This window comes from Dermacentor variabilis, chromosome 3 (assembly GCF_050947875.1).
Source record: "Dermacentor variabilis isolate Ectoservices chromosome 3, ASM5094787v1, whole genome shotgun sequence".
NCBI lineage: Eukaryota > Metazoa > Arthropoda > Arachnida > Ixodida > Ixodidae > Dermacentor > Dermacentor variabilis.
The window spans coordinates 227,724,813-227,730,812 of NC_134570.1; positions in this window are offsets into that span (position 1 = coordinate 227,724,813).

Below are 6,000 nucleotides of genomic sequence, written 5' to 3' on the forward strand. Positions count from 1 at the left end.
AGAAGAAAGGGGGGTTAACCGAGGGGCCCGATTTTTATTAGTCATATCATAAGAAGCCAGCAAGCCCTGACACCAAGGTCAACATAGGGGAAATTACTTGTGCTTAATAAATGAAATAAAGAAACGCTAAATTACTGGAAATTAAAGTTGATGAAAAAGCATTTCGCGTGCGATGCTCGACCAATTGAGCATCGCACGCGAAATGCGAAGGCTGTGGGTTCGGTTCCCACCTGCGGCAAGTTGCTTTTTCATCCACTTTAATTTCCATTAATTAAGCGTTTCTTTATTTCATTTATTAAGCACAAGTAATTTCCCCTATGTTGACCTTGGTGTCAGTGCTTGTTGGCTTCTTATGATATCAATTATGCAACGTTTCTTTCGTAGCTTGCTACACCGCAATACAGGGGTGTAGCATCGTGCAGTAAAGCATACTAAGAGTGGAAAGGGCACATAGGTTTACTCATTATTTTCAATTGTGATATAATTTGCAAGTGCATCTGTGCTCTTGGTAAGCTTTATTGACAATTCTTTGTAAATTACAAATTCATATTGCCGGGAAGCTTACTAAGGCACATTCGCCATCTTGTAATGCATTATTCACCTTCAATGCAGGAGCATAATGCGGATTCATGCCTATGCTTCTGGCTGGACTGCACGTGCTCTTTGTGAATTGATTCGTTGTTCATAAGTGCACTGGTGCTTTACTCTAAACTGGAGGGCTGAAGTTGATATGGAAGCACAATTTTTATTAAGGGGACAAGATGTTGCCAAGGTGGTTGTAGCACAGTTTTTTTTCTTCCAGGTACCTTTTCTACTAGAAGCTTCCATTGCAGTGTTTCGAGCCTCTTTGAGCCAGCACATAGTGTATATAAAAATCGGACACCGATTTGGAACATCACCTATGCTCTCTGCAGTAAGCTGCACACAGGATAAGTTCATGCCTATATATAGAAAAAATGTAGCATGACCAGACAAAATAAAAGGGGGTGGGCTGCAGCAATACTAAGTGTTAAATGGTGCCTTATCCTTTCCGTTGAGTTTTCTGTTTTGTGCTTTTTATGGATCCTCCACAGTAATAATTAGAGTGCCGAACTTGAACTTGTTGGTTTCAGATCTCATGGTTGTTACTAACAAAACAGTGTGATAAACGAACAAGGGCTTGGAGGCATCCAGTCACCTTGCTTATCTCATGGTGTTACTTCATGAGCACCGTGAGCCTCCAGACCAACTAGGAAGGGAAATTTGTTGCAATCACTTCTGACTGTATTGCAACCAAACGAACAGTGATCTCAATGACAACTTTTGGACAGTAGAATGCTTGCACCCAGCAAAGTCTAAAAAGGAAGCATCCAGGATGTGCAAGTGGGCCTTTTGAAGCTGGCATCATTGCTGAAGGGGCTTTGCCTGCTGCCCTCTTTATGGATACACAAAGATGATTTACTCTTTGAGAGGGACTGTTTCAGATGTTGTTACATGGCAACAATGCTGGGTGTATAGTAGCAGAGAAGCTTGTCTTTGCCCACTGTCAATAATATGTTCCTTTTCCAGTGCCCCGTGGAAGTGCCTACTTTTCGGACACACAGTGCTCTCCATGCATGCATGCATTTTTAGCTTGTAAAGATGTCTATTACCCCTTGCCACAAGCTGGTCCTTGTTGATGTCACCCAAGAAGGCATTGCGGAGTATGGCGATGCGGACTTACAAATCAGTGTTGATGCCAGTGAAACCAGATTAATGGAGCTGCCGTTTATTTCTGTCCACTCCATCTCCATCCAATTACAATGAGCTGTTCTTTGTCCAAACAGAAGGCATATGTAGTTGGTCATGCATAGCCTGCGCACTAAGACTTGTTGGCGTGCCTGAGAACCTTAGCAGTGTCTATATGCAAAAACATTCTGATGTGTTGATCACTTCCTTCTCTTTATCAGACTTTGCCTAATGAAGCCAGCAACTTGGTCAATTAGATGTTCAACAGGCTGCCCATTAGTTTTCCCAGCGTCTCCTTTACCAGGGTGCTGCTCATAGATATCTGTTGTATTGACCTTGCACTGCACTTAAACCATGGCCACACCTGCTGAACCTATAGTATGCGATCAGAAAAGTGATATACATCACGTTGCTCCAAACTCATGACATGTGCTACAAGGCCTTGAGGAACACCCTCATTAATTTCCACCCTCATCATACTGTATGAAGCTTCGCATGACAAGTGCGACAATTAACATCTGCTGGTTTTTCAGTGCTATTCCTGTCCAGCTTGCTGAAAGCTATCCTGAGTGTTTCAAAAGCAGGACTGCTGCCAGACAAGTGCATATAGCAAGGGTAGCTATAACCATATATGTCACACAAAATGAAGAAGGCCACTGAGTGTACAGGCAGTTTAATTCTTATCCAACAAGCTTGGTTCTCCCTTTGCAAGTGAGTAAACCCAACTTGCCCCAAAGACATGGCCTGTGACAAACTATGTGCCAAATGCTGTGTCCCCTGCAAAGCCGAAGATGTGTACAAGATCCTGACACCCGCAGTGGCTTCTACACTGGGCAAACAGGCTACTATAAGAACGACCGCCTCTACTAATATGCTAATAATATGAAAACGGGCAGGAATTTGGCTATTCATTGGGCCCAACTGCAGGTGCAAGCCACTCTTCCACCAGATGTGTGTTGTTCACAGGAATTGGAGCTACACAAATGCAGACAAAAACAGTGATGTTTGAAATTAGTAGAGTTGAACTATATTCTGCACAAACAGTGCTACTTGCAGCGCTGGTACCTTATAGCTACAATTCATGGCTGTCCCACCATGCAAAGGCACTATTCTCGAATTATTAACTTCTATTTATAGTTATCGTGGCCATATATTGCAAGTACATATCCACATTGTGTGCAATATGGTTAAATGATGTCAACTATGATAGCCATTCCTAATCTGAGATGCAACAAAAGAACTAATATAGGCAACAAATTGTAATACAAAAAGACAACCCGTGCACAGGATAAGTGACAGACTTCCTTTTATTGAACAAAAGTCACATGTGTCACATGTCACCAGCAGTGGGTAGCAAACTTGCAAGCTTGGGTGACAGAGGCAAAACTTAGCAAAATGCTACACTCATACTCAAATGTAAAACGGCCTATTACACAAAAAACGACATTATATTGTACTGACTGAAAGGGCAAGACTCCATCCAAGAACACATTATGGAACCACATAATTGACATGGTGTAAAAGATGCTAACACGCCCTCCCCATAAAAAAATAAACATTGAAAACATGCCTTAAAAGGCAATGTGCAGTCTCTGAAAGCAAGAAAAAAACAACCCAAAAAAGGTTTCGCTAAGTCTTTCAATGATTAAAATTGTCAAACTGTCTTGTCACTTCTTAATGGATCTGCATTGTGTACTAGGGTGTTCTGATAAGGCAGTTTTAGCAAGTGTATTGGAAAGCAGTGTTCCCAGTCTGTGTCCAGCATTTCGAATTTAAAGAGAGTCAGGCTGCCTTTCAAAGATGTACATCTTAGTTTATAAAACAGATAAAGGCAAGAAAAATTTCTGTGCTTTAGAAGTTCACTGAAAGCAGTGTTCTTAAAGTATTAGCTTGCACAACGCCATGATAACAGCTTTCCACCTCTAACATTTTTTATCCCAGTTGTAAAATGATGGGAATTTCTTTTTGAACAGAACTTTATAAACTATATTTAACAGGCGAACCAAATACATCATAAAAGTGGCATTTCGCATCTGCAACAACTTCAATGTACTTGAAATTCAGCATATTGGGGCATGGAGGAAGCCATAAAAATGCAATAACGGCCCAACAGAGTTATCTGCAATTAGATGAAGAAATTGGCACATACCTGCAACATTTATTGATATCTAGAGTGAACTTTAGCATCCATCACAATATAGGCTCTTTCGGGACTGTTTATAACGTTTTGTGCCAGCGCACATACGTTAAAACACTATTCAGTGCTTTCACGCCGTGTCCATGTATTCCGAATTGCATTAACAGGACGTGAGCAGCATAGTAGTCGCAAGGGCGTTTTGTTTCCTCTTGAGGGCGTCGGGCTGCGTATCATTAGTAGTAGCGGTGGAATACGACTCCACCTCACAGGCTCCGATCTTGTCGGCATGGGTTTCGCCCAGCGATCCTCGCAGCGTAAACTGTCGCACCGGCGTAGGTCCCGTTTCCTATCAATCGCCAGGGGGGAGAGGGCGCTTCGATGGATGGGACACGAAGGTCGCGTCACCCTCGGCTCGCGACCGCGCCAGCACACAGTTACGCCAGTTTCACGTAACCGCGTCTGCGTGCCAGCCACGACAAAGCGTCGGCCACGGCGTGACCACGGCGTTGGCCACGACCCACAACAAGCTACGCGAAACCGCTGGTGATGAGAGTGCGTTGTTAGGCATGACGCCACGGCGCGTCCCCGCAGCCGGCAGCCAATAGCGTGGCGCTGCGGTTGCCATGCGTTGTCCCTTCTGGATTTTCCAAATACGCGACCCGCCCTTTTGGAGAAGGCGGGCTCACATACTCGTGTTGCACACACACAGGTGTAATGGTCCGGGGCCGACGTCAGAGGGGTTTCGTAGAACTCTGCTCGGTCCCGGGTGGCGCGGCCGGCTACCACATTCCTGAGCTGACACCGCGCCACGTGGCTGCCGGTTATTCGTAGTTCTCTGAAGTGCGCCCCCTCCGGTTGGATTGGAACACGTGCAGCGGGCGGAAATAGCTGGCACTTTGTCACCCCGTACGGCCATTCCTAACAAGGTGTGCGAAGAGAGAGACAGGAAAAGGCGACTGCCGATTTCCCCCGGGTGGGTCAGTCCGGGGGTGCCGTCTACGTGAAGCCGAGGCCAAAGAGGTGTGTTGCCTCCGCTGAGGGGCCGTAAAGGTCCTAACACCCGGCATCGGCTCAACCTCCAGGATCCCCTTTTCCCGAGACACGGCTAAGCCGCGCACGGCTACACGCGTGAGGGCCCAACCCCCATGTGCTCGGGTACGTGGTGTCGCAACACACCAAACGCCTGCTGACGCAGACGCCCCTGCGGGGGTTAGCTTGACGGAGGGTAGCAGCCATTGCTTGCTTCAATAAAAAAAGAATGCAGAAACTCCACTGCAGTTGTCTCAGTATGCGCAATCATTCCCCCAAAGTCCAGTTTGTCCACCCCCAAATTTCAGTTGGCCCACCCCGCATTTCAACTCGGCCCACCCGCACATTTCAAGTTAACCCACTTGCAATTTTCAAGTTAGCCCACCCCCAAATTTAAGTCGGTCAACCCTCCAAATTTCTAGTTGGCCCACCTCGAAATTTCATGTTGACCCAACCTCAAAAAGGGAGCTGACCAATCCCAAAATTTCAGGTCGCCCATCCCTAGTATAGAAGGCTTCTCCGTGCATTTTCTAAGAAGCCTGCTGCGGCTCGAGGCAGCCTTTAGGCCAGGAATCTACCAGGCACAGGCATAAGTACGTCCGATAGTAGGAACGAAAAAAAATGGTTTATTTTACGTTATTCACACTGACTCCATATACGGAAGCCCACTCCATGTAGGAGCATATTAAACGTCTGAGTCCACATCAGGACACGTCAGCACCACTCTCTCTTCACCAAAGGTCCCCGCTTTTAAAACAGTAGTCTTCCACAGAAGACAAGACTAGGGAATCTGGGCCCGTATTCACAACACTTTCTTACGTTAAAAGCGTTCGTACCAACCAATAGTGATGTAGGACATATTATAAGCGAAGGCAATCAGCCAATGAAAAACAGCACTTACGAACGAAAAACCTTATGAATTCGGCCTCTGAGGCCGATTTCAGAAAGGGTATCTTGTATTTCTATCACGATACGTCTGGCAAGACGTATATCAGAATCTGTAATTCCGATACATCAAAGTATCTATCGTGTATCTTAAGGCACAAGATACTGCTATCGCAACATCACTGTGCGAAACTATAAACGTTGGCTGAACTCTGCTGCTCAAGCTAATAGGGCTGCCACCA